The 19,382-nt window shown below is 40.8% G+C and overlaps 1 protein-coding gene across 17 annotated transcripts in view; it reads left to right on the forward strand.

Moving 5' to 3' along the window:
- Positions 1 to 19,382, forward strand: part of MAGI1 (membrane associated guanylate kinase, WW and PDZ domain containing 1) — a 577,834-nt gene that overhangs the window by 440,162 nt on the left and 118,290 nt on the right. The window lies entirely within an intron of this gene.

Genomic DNA, 19,382 nt, shown 5'->3' on the forward strand with positions numbered 1-19,382 from the left:
CAGGAGGACCAAAACAGAGATGCTGAGTGCTGACAGACAGGACCAGGGAAGAAAGCACACGGGCAGGTCACAGATCAACTTCCAAGAACTCTACAAAAATTGAGTTTTATTTTGTAGACTTTGGGAAGCCATTGGAGGACTTCAAACAAAGTGAATAATGTAATTAGATTTGAATATACTGTTGTTGTATCCTGGGTCTAGAGGGTATAGAAGGTTTGCCCTATCTCATAAATCATTGGGAGGTTTCATCTAAAACTTAGCTTTATGTCGAGGGGGAGGTGGGAGAGAACAGGGGTCATTTCTCGATACTGAGTTCCTCTAAAACCTTGAGGAAGCTGCCTATTTGAGTAGGGAAAGTGATTCTCAAACATTGCCACCCTATGTTGGTGTTTCCCAAAGTGTGCACCAAGGAGCAGTAGTCCTGTGCAATACCCAATAAGGAAAGATTTGGGTAAACTTAGCATAGTGTATCCTTGGGAGGGAACTCTCAACCAGCATATTAAAAATTTTGAAGAAGTCTTGCAGTGAAGAATTCTGTTAAATTGGATTAAACCCAGTACTTTCCAAAATCATTTGACTTACACCTCTTCATTGCCGAAAATCTGTTAACATTTACAGGCCACGCTGTGGGAGAAAGCATTGTTCTGTTAATGAAGAACATGATAAGAGTGAAGGAGGAATGAAACTCTGGGTTTTTTCTTCCTCTGTGACAGTATGTTTTCTCTTTTTAAAAAAATTTTTTTACATTATTTTTTCATTTATTTGTTTGGGGGATAATTAGATTTATTTATTTATTTAAGTTTATTTATTTTTTTGCTGTTGGGGGCAGAGGTAATTAGGTTTATTTAGTATTTATTTATTCTTAGAGGAGGTACTGGGGATTGAACCCAGGACCTCATGCATGCTAAGCATGCGCTCTACCACTGAGCTATATCCTACCCCCTGTGGTTGTAGGTTCTCTTGATTGCTGCCTCTCTATAGCTGTAAAGGAGATCAGGAACCCACTGCTACCTTAAGCTTATCCAGCTATAAAGAGGAACAATGGAAAAGGTAGAGGAACACATCCCAGATATGTTAAATCCTACTGAACTAAGCAATAAGATTAATAGCCATTGCAATTTTTTTTTAAATGACAAAACTGGTTTATGCCTTAGAAGATAAGTAGTGGCTTCTTTGTAAAAATGAGTTTTATGACTGTTCGTCTGTAATGACTTTCTAACGCATTTCACCATTTTGCAGTTTAAAATGATAACTTGACTCTTCATAGAGCTCTGGTGCCTTAAATTACTCTTTAACATATGGTAAGAGGTACAATATTTATCATAATCTAACAACCACGAAATAGGAAGCTAAATCACTCAGGAACTCAGGTATGTGTATTTACATTAAAACTGTGAATTTTCATGGGTCATGAATATTCATTGTTCTTTGTATTTACTCAGTTAGTAGTTCAAGCCTCAAGTCAATATTTTCTAAAATCTATATTTTACAAACTAATGATGTGTCAGCATACATATTTAAATATTTATTAAGCCAGTTCTAAACATCTGTTTTACTTGCTCCTAAATCGGGGGCTTTTAAGCAACGTTCCTTTCTAACGTTCTTCCAGCGATGTATGTCCAAGGCTGGTTGTTTAAGTTAGAGAGATATGGCAGTCGGTTCTTCTGTTTTGGTATAGTTCTTAGGTCAGAGTTTTATTGCTTCTGGCTAAATGCCACTGAAAGACTTTGACTGCTAAAATCAGCTCTCTATTCAATGTTATCTCTGTAATAAAGTGGAAATAGGGTGTAAGCATCTCAAGCAGTGATCTGTTATCAGGCCCAGGTTAATGAAGTGGTAAAGTGATGCTTCTGTTTGAAGTCTCTTCCACTCTCTGTGGTAGATGTTATGTTGTATGTTTTGGGTTTTATAATGGAGTTCACACTAATTATCAGCAGCAAGAATCTGGATGCAGTGGTAAAATCATACTCTTCCTTTTATGAACTTTTGGAGTCTTATAACTTGGTGTCATCATGGTTTTCTCTCCACTGAGTTGGCTAAAGTCTTTGCCCAAATAGATCTGGTGGTCTTAAATTTGAGGAAAGGTATTATGCTGAGAACTGGTAGTATTCAGTTAGCTCCTTCCATTACCACCATGCTTCACCAGCCACAAGAGGCTTCTGAATGGAAGTTTGGCAGATAATAATGAGATGTCTTAATAATAAACACTGTTCATGCTCAGAAGTTGGGTAGTCAGCTGTGGCTGCAGATCCCTCTGGGACTAATTCCTTTTGCATTTCAGCTCTTAATGTAATGCAAATCAGAGAGTCGTGCCACAGAAGTTTCCATTTTGGAAATGTTCAGTGGTATAATGCCATTTTTAAAAAGGGGAAAAATCAATCCTTTTGCTAGCTTACTTTTTTTTTTTTTTTAAGATTACTCATTATATGCCAGGCACCAGCAAAGTATTTTATGTACATTATCTCAGTATAACCAAACAATATCTCAAGGAACCAGGCCCTATTATTAATCTCATTTACAGGTGGGGAAGCTAAAGTTCAGAAGAATCAGTTAATTTGCCTAGGGTCACTTGTTAAGTGGCATTGCTGAGTTCAAATACAAATCTTGCTGACTCTAGAGCTCAGGTTCTTAACCATGTTAATGTAATGTCTCCCCAACAAGTACGTAGGAACATATTTTTTTCCTTTATGGCTGATTGAATCCCCGTTGAGTTCTGTTTTGGTTATCCATTGCTGTATCACAAACCACTGCAAAATTTAGTGGCTTAAAAATATTTCAAGCATTTATTTTGTTAATGAATCTGCAATTAAGCCAGGGCTTGGTGGGGTGCCTTGTGTCTGTTCTACTAAGAGTGGGCTGGGTGGTTTAAGTGGAGCTGGAGTGTTTACTTCTTATAGGTGCAGTTGTGCTAGCTGTTAGCTGGGCTCTCAGCCGGGACTGCTGGGTGGGGACTGCACTTCCTCTCCGTGGGTCTCTCCAGCTCCCTCCTAGCATGGCTGTTCTGTTCAAAGAGCAAATCAGCAAATCTAAGAGACCTATCAGAAGCTGTAAGAATTCTTCTGACTAGCCTTGGGGATAAGATAGCATCACTTTCTCTGTATTCTCTTGATCAAGCAGGTTGGTAAGCAGATTCAAAGTCAAGGGAAGGAGAACTAGACTCCGTGTTTTAATGGGTGGGACTAGTAGCTCTTTTACCTTCTCAGAATCTATTACTTAAATTAGTATACTATCCTCTTAAGTGTTGTTCCTTTTTCCATTCTAATCCATCATCGAGTTCATTCTCAACCCTGTAGACAGAGCGACCTATTTAAAATCACAATCTGTAAAGTCTCACAACTTTCCTTTGGTGAAAACCCTCTAATAGTTTCCCATCTTACTTGGAGTAAGAACCAAAGTCCTTATGGTGGCCCACATCTCCCTGTCTTATCAGGTCTTCATCATCTTTCTGCTCCAATGTTTGACTGTCTCTGCTCCATCCTCTAATTCAGACACCAAGCACATTCCTGCCTCAGGGCATTTGCTTTTGGTGTTACATGCTGTGTGCCTAGAATGCTCTTCTGGGTTTTCTGTCTCACTCCCGTCCTTGCTTCCTTTAGACCTCTGTGCATGTTTTAGCTTCTCAGTGAGGCATCCCCTGACCAGAGAAAATTGTAATTCCAGCTTCACCACCCAGATTTTCCCATCCCTCTTGTTCTACTTTTTCTTCCTTACATTGAGGGTCACATGACATATGTATTAATTTATTTGTTGTGTATCTCCACCCATTAAAATTTAAACTCCATGAGGACCAAGACTTTGGCTTGTTTTTTTTTTTGCTGTATCCCAGTACCTTGAAAAATACCTGGCACATAGTAGCTGTTGCATAAATATTTGTTGAATGCACAAAGGAACTTGATTTCAACGATGATTTAAATTTTTCATGGTATTGATGTGTATGAAGTATTTTAATTTATGAATGTAATTTCAGATCTCACAATGCTGTGGGATCAAATCTAGTTTAACAACAGCCATTTGGGATTCCAGATCTTCTTGAAGAGTTCCACAATGTGATCACTACGAATTCCCATCTTCTCCTACCTTTTCTTTTTGGAAACATTCATGGGGGATATTTTCTTGTGACATGACCCCAGTCCCAATGTACCTTTCTCTGTACCTTCTTAGATTGAGTCAGGGGAGGCTTCAGGTACAAGGGGGTCTGTAGGCTGAAACGTAGGCAGTGACTTAAGGTTGCTTTGAAGCTCCTAACAAGAAGGAAACGTTCATCCAACTGATGTTTGCTCAGCACCTCCCGTGTGCCGGGTGCTCTTCCAGGAGCTGGGGATTCAGGACTGACCAGACAGACAGAACCACCTCTTCTCACGGAGCTTACCTTCCATGGGGAGAAGATATTTCCTAGATGTCGTTTATATTCTAAGATTAAAATATATTGGCGGGCAGTCAGGAAAGCAAAGCCAGCACTAGGGATTTCAACAGAGGGAATCTGTAGTAATATAGGGAGTTGGGGTGGGAGGTGTAAAAAGGCAAAGGGGAGCTCTGAGTTACACCGAGATTAAAAAATAACATCATGAATCAGCTTAGGCTCTCAGGGAAGGAGGATCCAAATCAAGAGGGTGGGGTTGTTCAGGGCAGGGGCCCCGTGGCCGAGAGCTCAAACCTCTGAGGAGGCAGCACCACCCCTGGGGTACAGGCACCTCTCAGATGGGATGAGGCTGCTCCTGGGGAAGCTGTGGCCTTGGAACCAAGTGCTACTGCCAGGTGAAGGGCCTCTGCTGGGGGCACAGTGACAGGAACAGCAAATAAATGAGAAGAAGCAAATCCCTTCTCCACTCCTCCGGCCTCCCATTCTGCCTCAGCTGGCCTCTGTTGCACAAGAATGCGGGGAGACGCAGTTTGCCAACTCCTACCCAGCATCACGGTGCAGAGTATGGAAGGGTGGATTTGGGGCTGAGAGACGACTTTAATACCCAGCGCAGATGGTACTGTGTGCTGTGAAGGAAGGTAAAGCAGCATAGGTAGCCCAGGGCTAGAGGGAGGAGGAGAAGGAGTTTGCAGTTTAAAATAGGGCCATTTAAAATTAGGGAACTCCTCACGGAGAAGATGACTTGTCTGTTCCGGCTGCCAGAGTAAAATACCATAAACGGTGTCTTAAACATCAGAAATGTATTTTCTCACAATCTAGGGGGTGGAAATTCAAGTTGTGGTGCCAGTGTGGTTGGCTTCTGGTGAACCTTCCTGGCTTGCAGATGGCTGACTTCTCACTGTGTCCTCACTTAACAGATGGAAAGTGAGAGCGAGCTTGGGTGAAAGCTCTCTCTGGTGTCTCTTCTTATTTGGGCAGTAATCCCATCACGAGGGCCCCATCTAAACTTATTTACCTCCCAAAGGCCCCACCTCCAAATACCATCACGTTGGAGGTGAGGGTTTCAACATGTGGATTTCGGAGGACACAAATCAATACATGGCAATCTATCGTAGTGACATTTGAACAAGTACTTGAAGGAGGTTTGGTAGCAGTCCTGAGGTTATCTGGAGAAAGAGTGGCCACTTGGGGCAAGAGCCTGGTAGAGGTGAGTTATCTATAGCAAGTGCAAAGGCCCTGAGGCAGGATCCTGCCTGGAGTGTTCTAGGAACAAGGAGACCAACACAGCTGCCACAGAGTGAGACATGAAGGTACGTGGTGTCAGACCTTAGAGTTTAGGTTCTGCAGTCAGGAAATCCTGAATTTTAATCCCAGTTCAGCCCCTTCTTTAACTGTGGGGTGGTCTTAGGCAAGTAATATGTCCTTTCCAATGCCCCGTTTCCCAATTTGAGAAGTGAGAATATTAGTCCTGTGTTCATGGTTATGATGAAGTTTCAGGGGGAAAAGAATGTGCTTCTGTGCATATAGTAAGTGCCGACATACAGTAAGTGCTTAATAAATACGTGCTTGTGGTGGTGACCATGGAAGACCTGTATGATTAATTCACCATCTGCTATGACTGCTGCTGCTGCTTTTCCTCCTCCTCGTCTTTACTATTAATCCTACCCGCAGTCAAATTTATTTAATGGCCCAGGGCTTGAAGCTTGGGGCAAGAAATTGCTTCTGATAAATTTTGGGATGTTTATGGTTCCAATCCCTCGACTCCATGGGAAGATTTCTGTCTTGTGCATCAGCCAGTACGACTTCCTCCAACAAACTTTGTGATGTGTCCTCACTCTGTGTTAGTGTTTGTGTAATTGAAGCATTTGGGGGGGCAGGTGTCCGAATATGGTTGTGAAAAGCAGCAGCAGCTCCTCTGGGTCATATGTGGCCCACGGTGGTGGAGGGTTGATAGTGATGGAGCTGCAGTGGTTCATGACGATGCTGGTGGCTGAGAATTTACCTGCAGACTCGAGGGCTTCATCCCTGGGCCTGGAGTGGTGACTGGGGACTTCAGGCCCTTAACTATTGATAGTGTTCCTCCCTGGATGGTAAGGATGCTTGTCTTCTTTGTGCTCTTTTTTGATGGGTTCTAAGTTTTCTAGAACACGTACTTTTTGTATCTGAAGAGAGAAATAAGAGACGAAAGGTCATTGATTTTTAAATTAGCCACTGCTACCCCAAATTTGATTGGGCCCTATTTTGTGAGTTTCATACTTTGTGTTTGTTCTGGTCTAAATGTCATTAATTGACATTAGCTGGGGTTCATGTAAAGGTTTAGAAAAGCATTCTTCCCTCTTAAATGTCTCATTTCCTGTTTCACGCATGTAGAACAAAACTATCCTCGTACAGAATTTTGTGAAATCGCTGACTTGAAAAACGAATAGCCTTCATCTCTGATGACTCCTTTCAGATGTTACAGGTGTTACATGTTGAGAGTAGAAGCAGCTTTCTGGATTTCCTAGCTGGCTCCATCAAATACCCTTTTCCTTTTTTATTTTCGGTTTTGTTTTGAGAAGCCAAGCCTGTGGAAGGCCATGATGGGAGCCTCTGGATTTATTAAAGACATTTACTCTTTGCTCCCTCTAGGCAAAAATGTGGGTTTCGGAGAAGATGAGAGTGTAACTGCTGGGTAAATAGGTTAGGAGGCAGGTATCTGGTGAAAACTCCTTTTAAGAGCTCCGGGATCATCTAACACATCAGCACGTCTTCACCTGCTGACAGGAAGCTCATGGCAGCCTTGGCCGCGCTGCCAAATTGATAAAGATCGCCTCTCCCCTCTCCTTGCCCTTGGTCAGCAGGCGCTGTTGACAAGGATGATTAATTAGATGAAACCCAAGAGTGAGGACCAATGAGCGCTGTGTGATACGACATTTAATTAATATGTGTGAAATACAACCACACCAAACCAAACAAAATCACTCGATTTTTTTCCCCCTAAGAATAGATTATTCATATGTCACAACTAAGATGTCATTACCTTTTAATGAATCAATTTTAAAATTTCTGTCTCTAATAAAGAATCATTGATTTGATCCTTGATCTGATTTTATCTGGACTCACACTGGGTCTAGGTTGCATAGATGACAAGGGCATAATTTGCATACTTGGGTTACGGAGAAACCTGCAGGCTTAAAATGAGATGGCCGTTCCCACAAAAAGCGTGCTTGACTCACCTGGCATCTCTGAAATAAGGTTTATTTGAAAAGGGCCAATTTCTGTTAGAAGCCAGAGAATAACTTATAGTTTTGATGTAATAAGTAACTTATAATAATACACATTTCTACTTGGTTTTACTTTTTCAAAACTGGCTGCTCATTTTCTAATAATGCCTTTGATACCTCAAATGATATTCTAATGAAATAATTCCTTTAAAAGTCAGTGAGGGTGAAGACCAGATTTTTGGTTTATCACATCAGCACAGGTTTCTTTCTGTTCATCCCTGTCTGCCTTTCCCTAGCACATGTTTAGGAGCATTAATAATTTCTGTTTAATTTCACCTCTAAAAGCTACCTCATTTGGCTTAACAGTCAGGGTGAAAAATAATAATTTATATGACTCATCTATCTGGGAAGTGTGGTCTCTATCATAAAGTGAACCAGAGTTGTAACAAGTATGACAGAATGTGAGGGTGTAATTGCTCGTTGAGAAATGAACTAATCAAAGTGAGGGCAATAACAGTTAATCAGCTGGGTCTAGACCATTTTGCAGTTGCTCCCAGTTCTTTTTTTTTTTTTTTTTTTTTTTTTTTTGATTGTGACTTGTAGTTAGAGAGATAATTGGCAAGCATTAGATAAGGTAATGGATGGTCTTAGGGTGGGGGGAATCAAGGCAGTAATTCAGTTTTCTGGGAATCTGCCAACGTCATCATTGATGGGGGAAAAGCCTAAATGGCTTATGAACAATTGCAGAATCTCAGCTGCCTGGGTCCCCTCCCTTAAGTGATGTTCACACACTCACGTTTCTCACACTTTGCTCCTCAGATACTTTCTGAACATTAGCTTTTGGTGCCAGTGAAGCCTTTTCAAGGTCAATGCTGATATTAAGGAAAATAAGAAAGGCGGAGAGGCAGTACATGTTAAAAAACAGAAAACATCCGTTTTTAGGCTTTTTTGCTCAGTAAGCCTTCAGCACTGTCCTGAAACATAATCTGAGAAATTTTACTGTTTGTACTCTGTTTTCTATTAGACTATAAAGGCTGTACTCTTGTGTGTTTCAGTAAGGAAACACATAAATAATACAGTAGCGTGCATCTCTTTGGTATAAGCTTCATGTTGTACCCAACTCCCCTTCATTCTTTTAGCATATCAAAGACTGTTTTCCACAGTGTTCCCTCTTGTTTACTTTGACATAACAGTGTACATACTTGATGGGAGCCAAAGTAGAATTTACATGGTGATGACAATTTGCCTATACACTTAAGAAGGCTTTATGAATTATCATGCCTAGGTCATGTGAGGACCAATGTATTTATTAAATCAGCAGAAACTCCTTTTTTCTTACATCCATCTTGAATTGCTCTCAAAGCTGCTCTGTGCCTTGGTACTAGATGTAAATTGACTTCTCTCTATGTGTATCGAGGCATGTAGTGTTTGCTCAGTAAGTAAATATATCCTTTCAATCAGAAGGAGTTAGTCATATGGAGAGTAACATGGTAACATGGAATTAGGGGACTCGAGGTCCTCAAATTCAGACACTGTATTCCACTAAATAGGCATTTTCCTATAGATAGATAGTAGTGCTTAATGACAAATGAGTAACTAAAATCATGGTATTCACGGAATGTGTTGACTTTGTGATTTCTTATCAAAAGACAATGCAAAGAGTTGTGGTTGGGGGTGTATGTATTCATGTGAGTGGCTTTGAAAAATAATTAAGGATAGAAAATTTTGTGGAAAATAGTGCTCCTCTTGGGAGAAATGAACTAAGCATTATGTATAGTAAAGCTATTCCGTGGTAGCAGTATAATAAGGCATCAGTAGTGAGGTTCTTTACTTTTAAAGGGAGATAGTTGTGAAAGAAAGAGGCGGATGTTGTGGTGATGATGGTAACAGTGCTTTTGTTGTTACGGCCAGTGTTCATCTAATGCACATTACAATGAGACCTAGTGTGTTATATGTATTGTCTTATAGAATCCTTACACAATCTTATGAGGCAGGTGTTAGTATTCCCATTATAGAGATGAGAAAACTGAGACCCAAAATGTTTAACTTGGCTACGACTGCACAGTTTGTAAATATCAGAACTGGAATCCCCAAGTCTGATTTTAGATTTTGTAACAGTTTCTCTATATGACCATTCTGGGAGAACTCCAAATGCCTGCAATTTTTAGGAAAATAAAATAACATGGTCAGTAATTTTTTTTTCTTAAACAATTGTAATCTCTTATTAAACTTGGGTGCTACTATGCACATTAATACTTGAGTTTTTCTATACTTCCTCTCAAGCAGGAAGTACGTCCCTCAAACAGAAAGCCAGTAATTTATTTCTTAGAATTCCTCCCTTTCCCATCTGTCTCTAATCCTAACATGGTCAGTAATTTCTGATCTCAGGCTGGCAGTTGATTCATATATTGGGAGGACTTTTGGAAACAGCTGATTCTTGAGGAGCCAAGTACACCAGGCACGTGTAATTCACAGAAATGGAACAACTCCTCTACTGAATTGTAACATCATTGAGGACAGAGACTACTCTGTTTATCTCTGCATCTTTGTAGCGTAATAGTATTTTAACTGCTTTATTGATAGACACTGTACACTCCATAAAATTCATTCTTTCAAGTAGTACCATTCAGCATTTTTATTATATTCTTAGAACTGCAACATTTGCAACTGTCTAATTTTAGAATATTCTCTTTACCCCAAAAAGAAACCATCTACCCATTGGCAGTCACTCCTGATTATGTTTTTTATTTTTTTACTTTTTTTAACTAAAGAAAGATACCTGCCAGAGATTAGAAGCATTCAGCATTGGGCTTGCAAAGTCACTTAATTTGTGGAAAGTTGATATTCTTAATTAATTATAGCTTTTCACCAAAATAATCATTTTCTTTCACAGGCCTTTGAAATTATCTGGTTGAAATCGTTGGAGTTCGTTCATTTCATTTTATATAAACGGTTGCTGTCATACATTCAGAGAAAGTAAAAAATATTACCTGTCATAATGGAGAAAGTCTGTCTCATCTAATCCTCTTTTATCACGGACAGCCTTTAGGACTAGACTTGGGCATTACTGATTTTCGGAATTCCTTTCTGAACAAAAATGCCTCAAGATAATCCTCAAAAGTTGATTTTTGGTAAGTGTGTATCCAGGGGTGGAGATTCTTATCCTTTATTGCCTGAATGCTGAAGGTTTGAAATGAATCAATGACAGCTTGCGGATTTTCACTTTCCTGTTTTTAATGAATGCAGAATTTCCTTGCCAAAGCTTCCTCCCCCACATCAAAGAGGAAGAGGGGTTAATATGCATATTCAAGTTCCTACTTGACGTTCCTATTCAATGAATTCTGGCCTAATTCGCCGCATTATTCTGATTAAGAGATAGTAAGACATGGATCCTGGGAGTTCAGTTTGGCATTAAGGAAGTCGTGGGGAGGGCTGTCCCCCCACCCCGGGCTCTCAGCTCCATCAGCGCCCTTTCCTTTCTTTGATGAGGGCAGGTGATGAAGACGTGTGAAGACTCAGCTGTCCCCCCTCCTCCCACCAATGTGTTCCTGTCCCCAGTGTCTTTGTATACAGGGGCTTTCTCTGCCCTGGCAGTAAAACCTCAGGTTCAAATCCTGGCTCTGTCACTTCACCAGCTGCTTAATTTTTGGCAAGCCACCTAATCTCTTTGCATGTTTTCTTATCTGTGAAGTGGGGATGATAATAGCAGCTACTCCATAGGGTTGTTTTTGTTTGTCTGTTTGGTGGATTTGAAAGGACACAAGCGGGGAGCTGGGTGGACTCGTTTTAAACATAAGCACATTCTCTTAGAAGGAAAGATCTTCTGTTCTCTGTGCACACCTCCTGTTCACTGGCAGGATTGGTGAAACAAAAGCTTTGGTAAAAGCAAGTGCTTTTTATCCAGGAGGAAGCATGCAATACACATTTAAGTGGCTCCCTACTTGGGTGCCTAATGCCGTGGCTACGGCACCATAGAAAACTCACTAGTGTTTTGAGTCTATTAAACACGTAAGGCTGTGGTCAGCATTTGTAGAGATACTGTTTCTAAATCTCTGTTTTGGGAGTAAGGGGATTTAAATCCTTGTGGTTGGTCAGGCTCCCTAGAAAAAAAGCATTTACTCACAGAAAAATGTTTGCAATGCACAGGCTGTGCGATTTGTATTTCTGGGCTGGTGAAAAGAGGACAAGATTATTCATGAATCGGAGCCCAGGAGTCAGGACTTATCCTGACAGAGTAAAAACATAAACATCACTTAGTTGTAGGACATACATTCCTTCTGTTTTTTAGGTTGAAATGAAACAGGATTAACATAGTAAATAGGCAGGCAAACTCCTAGCCAGAGTAAAGAAGTTTTGCATCAACTGAAGGCCAGAAATGATGCGGGTTTGACTGTGATGGTATCTTCCAGGAATTTAAAATAATGTGTATCTAAATCATATGCAGAGAGATTTTTCTCCTTGAGCATATCTTCCAAGAGTGTTATGGAAATTCACATCCCAGGTTCCAAGCTAGCCAAATCCAAGTCAGCTGAGCATCTACTCCTGGTTTGTTTGGGATGCTTGCTCCCTGCAGGACGCTGTGATGGGAGCGGCATATGCCTTGTCTCATCTGGTGCTCACACAAAGCCTGGCGGTGTAGACATTTTTAGTAATTCCACTTAAAAATTGTAATTATTTTTAATTTTTATGGTTTTATTTTTTCCATCCTCACTATAGGTGAGAAACCCAAGACTTAGAGAGATTGAGCATCCGAAGTTCTTTAGAGAATAAGGTGGTGGAGCTGGACTTTAAAACTGTGTTTTTCCAGCTTCAAAACTCAAAAGTCCTCACCTCTGCCCTGGGGTTTTCCTAGGGTCCTAGTGGTTCCCAAAACGACTTCAGGGACGATGTGAGATGATTTTAGGCAGTGCTCTAGGTGCTACTGGAACATCTAACCCAATACTGAGCAGATGATTGTCTTTATAATTTTCCGAAAAAAATCCTGTAAGTATGTTAAGGAGAAATTCTAAATTTGGTGCTAATAGGTCTCCAATAACTTTCTAAAATTTGTTAATCTCCGTTTGTAATAAGAGAATGGAAGCCTCAGGCTCAGAGCCTCAGGCTCTAGATAAAATGAAATGACGTTATTTTGGTGGTGTGTATTTTTAGTTACTGTTTCTGGCAGGGTGAAACTGATTCTTCATTGGAGGTAATGCTAAATGTTTCCTTTTCTAAAGTTTTATAAGCCGTGAAATTCCCTCTTTGGTGTACAGTTCTGTCGGTTTGGAGAAATCAGCCTCCACCACAATCAGGATGCAGAGCACTTTTGCCTCCTCAACCCTGTCCCCTTCCCCAGTCCCTTGGGCTGTCCTGTGGTGGTCAACCCCAACCGCACATCTGGCAACAGCTGGTTTATTCTCCACCCCTATTGTGGTTTTTGCCTTTTGTAGAATATCATTGAAGTGGAATCATACAGTGCGTGGCCTTTGGAGTCTGGCTTTTTGTGTGACTTACCGAAGTGTTGAGATTAATCCATGTTGTTGTGTTCATCTGTGCTTCTGCTGAGTGGTGCCCATTGTAGGGAGGTACCACACACTTTATCCGTTCACCAACTGAAGGACCTTTGGGTTGTTTTCCTGTTTTGGGTTGATCATGCTTACAACTGCTACAAACATTTGCTTACAGGTTTTTGTGTGAACGTAGGTTCAATTTCTCTAGGCTAGATATTCAGGAGTGTGAATATTGGGTCATATAGTAAATTTATGTTTCACTTTTTAACAAACTGCCGAACTCTTTTCCCTGTGGCAGTACCATTTTGCACCCTTACTAACAATGTATGGGAGTTCCAGTTGCTCCATATTTTTGCCAGCACGTGGTACTGTAAGATTCTTTTTTTAATCCATTCTAATAAGTATGCAGTTGTTAAGCATTTCCTTTTCCCATGAATGTATTTAAGTTTTTAAAATAACTTTGACTTGTAGGGAAAATAGTGAGTAAATAGTAATGGTGGTCCTGAGATATGGCAGAAATTGTGCTGTGTGAATTCGGGGAAACAATATATTCTACTCTGCTCCATCTCCATCAACTGAAGAATTAATAATATGAGGCTATCCTGGATATTTAACCAACTTCAAGCAGTGCAAACACTTGTTTTATTATAGAAAATGATGCTCTTTTCTTAACACAGAGACATTTGAGAGGGACTGTAATTCTTTGAAGTCTTGTTAGATTTTGATAAGCGGGACCCAGACTAATTTAACATGAGGTGCTATCATTGAGAATTAACAGGTTAATCCAAGTACAGTAGTGACTGCTCTATTAGCAATCTGACCTTGAGACCAGTTGGACAGGTGCTGAGTGATGGCTTGCCTCGAAATCTAATGGTATTGCGAACACCTAGCAGTAGGCAATAGCATATTCGTGTCTCACCTCTAGGATTTTTTTTTTTTTTTTTTTTTTTTTTTTTTCTGCTTTAACTGGATATTTCAGGAGGATTTCTAGAAGGAGAGAGAGCAAATGAGTTCTGAATTCGGTTTCCTTTCTGTAGTCATCCTTTGTGGAGTCTGATGATAAGGAAGGTCATCTTCTGATTTCCTCAGCAAGGGTCACTCATGCCACCAGGTACGCTGAACAGTTATGAACCGTAAAAGATGCTCAAGGAGCAAGCAGCCACTCAAGCTTTACGGGGCAAACTTTTCAGGGCATTGCTAATTCACATCGAGACATTCAGTAGGGCATAGCTCAAATCAATTTGTAATGACCTGATGCCAAATAAGGCTGATAGTATTCACTACTCTGTTGCAAATCTTGTTACATTTTAGCACTTTAAAAGGACTCTGTTTAAGTCATGAATGGTTTGAGGTTTAAAAACCAAAATCAAGCAGAAAAAGAGTGCCACCTTGTCCTTAACTTTCTTTATTCGTAGTATGTTCCTATTCATAGCTAAAGGCAAGGGTTGTGGACATTGGTGCGGGCTTTCTATGAGATGGAAAACCTGGGGACCTATTGTGTCTCTGATTCCTTTTGATCCTGTATTCTTTGGCATGTTTTTGCAAGGACTAGTTAATATTGAAGATGTTTGAGTAGGATGCCCAAAAATTAGGACTTTCAAGACTTTTTAAATAATTACTTAACTCAGTTTATAAAATGCCACAACAACTACATACACATTGGTGCAATTCAGAGTATGAGAGGGATTTCAAGAAACAGTCGTTTCTTCTCTTCCCATTTCTGAACCCACCCTCCTGAGGTCACCATTGTGAAGGCTTTATACCATCCATTTAACTATTCAGTCACTCACAGAACATGCAGCCCCCATAAGGCATTCTTTTTTATTTTTCAATAAAATGCAGTGATTTTTTTTTTGCACTTTATATTACTCAAATGTACATTATAGATATTCCTTCTGGTAACTGCATATACCTCTAGCTAACTAGTATTCTTTACAAAGTGAAAAAAAAATTTCCTAAGGGAAATCCTTTTTTGTTCGATGATTCCCATATTCATAGACACTCAGGTTGTTTGTTTGTTTGTTTGTTTTGGAGGGCAGCTTTTATTTTGGTCTTGTTTTGAGTTTTTGTTTTTGCTATAGTGATGCTGCAAATATCTGAGGTTTTGGGGTTTTTTTTTTAGACCAGTATGAACCAAACAGAACTTTTAGTACAAAATATAAAGTTTGACTAGATCATTTTTCAAAGCATATAAGAGTTTTTAAAAGGATAGTTTTCCTGTGTGAGTACAGGATGTCTGCAGTTTGTTATGTTTCTTGTTTTTGTTTGGAGACTGGGAACTGCTTGGGGGGCATTGTACCAAATGTTGGATTGGAAATGCCCTCGTGGCTTAGAGCTGTGCTCGCCAGTCCGGTTGCCACGAGCCCTGGGTGGCTCTTTAAACTTAAAGTAATTAAAATTAGATAAAATTTAATTTCAGTTCCTCTGGCACATTAGCCACATATCAATAACCACATGTGTACAGATGTTGAACTAGGATGCTGTACAACTGAAATGTATGTAATAAAAAAAAGGTAATAACCAGCTGTGTCTGGCGACTACCATGTTCGATGCACAGCTGAGGAACACTTCCATCATGGAAGAAAGATCGCTTGGACAACAATGGTTTACAATGAGGGGTGCCCGAGTCAGATTATCTACTTTCAAATCACAACTCTCTGCCCAGCTTCCTTGTCATGTGACCTTGAGAAAATTACTTTTCTGAGGATCGGTTTCCTCATCAATGAAATGAATGTAATAGCAATCCTTCTATGTCTTAGGGATGTCTTAGGAAGAGTGACTACAGTCGTATTGATTAAATGTTTAACACCTGGCCTAAGATATAACTAAGCATTCAATAAATGGAAACTATTATTTTTTTCCTAGTGTTTAATAATCTATTTCTTTTTGTTTGTTTGTTTGTTTGTTTCAGACCAGGAGGTGGGCACTGTGTTTGTTTGTCTAAAGCTAATAACTCTAAGATATTGTTGGCCTGATTTCTAGCTAGACAAGCATAAGACGATGTTGTTAGGCTGTAGAAACCCAGTTTGTCAGCCTGGTGTTTTTTTGTTTTTTGTTTTTTTTTGTTTTTTTTTGAAATACGCTGTCCCTGAAAAAGATGATAGAATTTGTTTTACTTCTCTTCTGCCAGGAAGTAACCCTTCTGGCTTTGTTAGAAGCGTGGTTTGTAATAATCGTACCCACCCCAGATGGCTCCTGAAAACCCTTTGAAATGCCATCTGCCAGGCGTGTGTCCAGCAGGCAGCCTGTCATTCTGCGGGAAGAAAAGCTGGGGGCGGGGTCCCCTCCCAGGCCCTTTCTCCCTTTGCGTCACTGAATAGAGCCTGGTCATGTTGGCCAAGACCCAGGGCGGGTTGCTCAGAGGATAACTGGGAGTCCACCTCCTGCTGGCCTGCGGAGTGGAAAGGTTTTGTCTGGGTTATAAACCCTGAAGGTTTTGTGGGTGGAGACTTACCCGCCCCCACCCATTTCCCCTGCTGCTCAAAGGCCATTCTAAGCTTATTTATTTCCAGGGGAAAATGGTCTCTGTTAGTTTCCTTTTCCCTCTAAAACATAGCGTTTTTGAAGCTCCTCATGACTTGGCATCCTTTCAGGAAATGAAGACCCAGTGGTTGTCATTGTCTTTAAAGATAATCTGACAAATTGATTCTGAAAATGTGGTTGAGAAAAATGGCAAAGAGAAGATGGCTACAGGAGGGGGAAAAAATACCCCAGTATTTTCTGGTGTAGAAGACTTTAAAAACGCAGCAAATCTTTTGTTTGGTCTTATTTCTCCTCGTTGTTTTGTTGGCGTAGGGGGCTGCGGGGGGTAAACTAAGCTAATGGACTTTTGCTCTGGAGGCTGAGTATTCGAATTCCCGTCTAGAACATATTCAGGACAGATTTCTTTCACAGCAAGTTTCAAAGAGATTCTATTCTTGCCCTGCACTGGAATTTCCCAGTATGATGTAGACTGTTTGTGTTTTCCAACTAGCCGGCTGGACAGCTTTTTTCACTTGGCTTTAAGGCATCACACCCTCCTCATTTGCTCCCGCCTTGCTGACTGCTGCCTCCTAGTCTCCTCTGAGGAGCCTCCTCCTCTTCTCAGTTTCTAAAAATTAAAAGGTTCTGTGTTCAGCTCAAACTTCCTGGCTGCTCTTTCTACGCTCTTTGTCCCTGAATTATCTCTTTCAGTCTCTTCCCTGCAAATGCCAGTGGTTTACTGATCACTCCTCGGTTGAGAGCCCAGCCACTCCTCTGATCTTCAGACTTAACGCAGTCCGCTGTCCACAGCTCTCTCCAGCTGGGTGTTTTGTAGGCATCTCAAACTTGACCTGTCCAGAAGTGAACTCTGAATTTCTTTTCCCTAAAACCCATTTCCCCCGTCGTCTTGATCAATGTTAATGGCACAACACATCAGCCCAGGTCAAATAAGATGTCAGTCCTTACTCTTCTGTTGTTCTTAAACACTCCATCCACTCCATCAGCAAGTTGTGTCCTCAAAATTCAGACCTAGCGTGGCCTGATGAGTTGATGTACTTTTAATGCGTCTCTTGTGGACTATCTCACAGCTATTGTAAATGTTCACAAATTGTAACAGATTTGACTGCGTCTTACCATCTCTGTCCTCCTCTACTTGTCTGCGCCCAGATGTTTTCTCACCTGGACGCTGTGGTAACCACCTAACTAGTCTTCTTGCTTCTATTCTTACCCATGTCCCCCTCCTACTCTGCCCATAGGCTGTCCTCTGTAAAGTGCAGTGATCTTTTAAAAATAAATCATCGCACTACCCTGCTCAAATCCCTCTGGTGACTTCCCATCATCCTTCGAATGAAACATGAAATGTTTGCTGTGGCCTGCATAATCTGGCCCCTTGCTTTGCATTTCTAACCTCATTTCCGTTGCTCCGACACAGTTACTCTGGATTTTCTGCCCTTCCCCCAGCATCCTAGACCTGTTCCGACTTCAAAGCCCTCGGCCTTTTCCCCCAGCCTGGGATGCTTTTCACATCACCTTCGCATGGCTCTCAGTTTAGGTGACACTTCCTGAGCCAGGTTTTATCACCTCTCTGTAGGACCTCTGTTACTCTCCACCGTGCTTCCTTCCTCCAAGACACTTTCAAACGCTTGAAATTACATGCTGTATTTATATACATGTTTGTTTTCTGGCTTTTGTAGAAAAATAAAACTTTAATTAGGGTAGGGGCTTTGGCTTGGTCTCCAATGCCTAAATTGATGCCTGACATGTATTGTGGCCTCAGTAAAATAATTCTTAAAAAAGAGAAACATAATAACATATGTAATTATGTATATATATTATAATTTGAACTATCATATTTAATCAACACGTTTCATTCTGCTAATAGCATGAGCTATAATATCTGGTAACAATTACTGAGAAGCCTTCTAAAATTTAATCTCACTCGACACACAAGACAAACCTATGGTGTAGGTAGCATTATTATTCCTATTTCACGGGTGAGGAAACTGAGAAATGGCAGAAGCTCAGGAACATGCCCAGGACCACTAGCTGGGAAGCCAGGTCATCACTCCCATTCTACATACCTGCTCGTCAACCATACATGGTACTCTTGGTGCTTCTGGAGTACCCATTGTGTGCCTGACACTGGAGACAGAAACTTAAACGTTGTGAAGTATCTCAAGGGACTTGTCATTGTCTGCCAGGGAGCCAGAAATGGGAGCCAATTAGGAAACAGTACAGAAGTTGACTTCAGGACACTATGAGAGGGCTGCTTGACCACAAAGTCCTAGCACGCTGGCCATGATGAGCCAACATTTGTAATACAACTGTTCTTTATAACACCCAGATTTCACATATTAGAAAAATTGGGGTTGTTTAAAAATGCCTTTAGCCTGAGTAAAACCTGCAACAAGTGTTGAGTTTTCTGACTTACGAGAACTCTGGATTTCCACAGGACGTGCCTGGAAACTCATGTAGGCACGTGGTCAGAGACTGGGCTGTGCCACGAACAGGGGAGCCACCAAGTACAGAGAGTTGGTTATTGAATTGCTTTAGGGAAAATCAGGACTAGGACCAGGGGAAAATCCCTGCTTATTAAGTTCCTAGGCAGATGGAAAAAATTCTGCTTATTTTATAGGAAAACAGTGACCCGGAGGCACCGGAGGTAATGGGACCTGGCAGAATGGGTGCCGCTGGTCTATCCCCTAACCTGCACGTAGGAGCAGAAATCATGAGTTTTGCTCTTTTTCAGTCTCCTGTAACATCTAACATAGGTTCATATGCTACTTAATTGCTTCTTGGTTTATTTTCTTTCTTCAGTTCGTGTGTAAGCCACATTCCTTCCCACTTTTGGTTGCGGTCAGGCTGAAA

This window comes from Camelus bactrianus, chromosome 17 (genome assembly GCF_048773025.1).
Source record: "Camelus bactrianus isolate YW-2024 breed Bactrian camel chromosome 17, ASM4877302v1, whole genome shotgun sequence".
NCBI lineage: Eukaryota > Metazoa > Chordata > Mammalia > Artiodactyla > Camelidae > Camelus > Camelus bactrianus.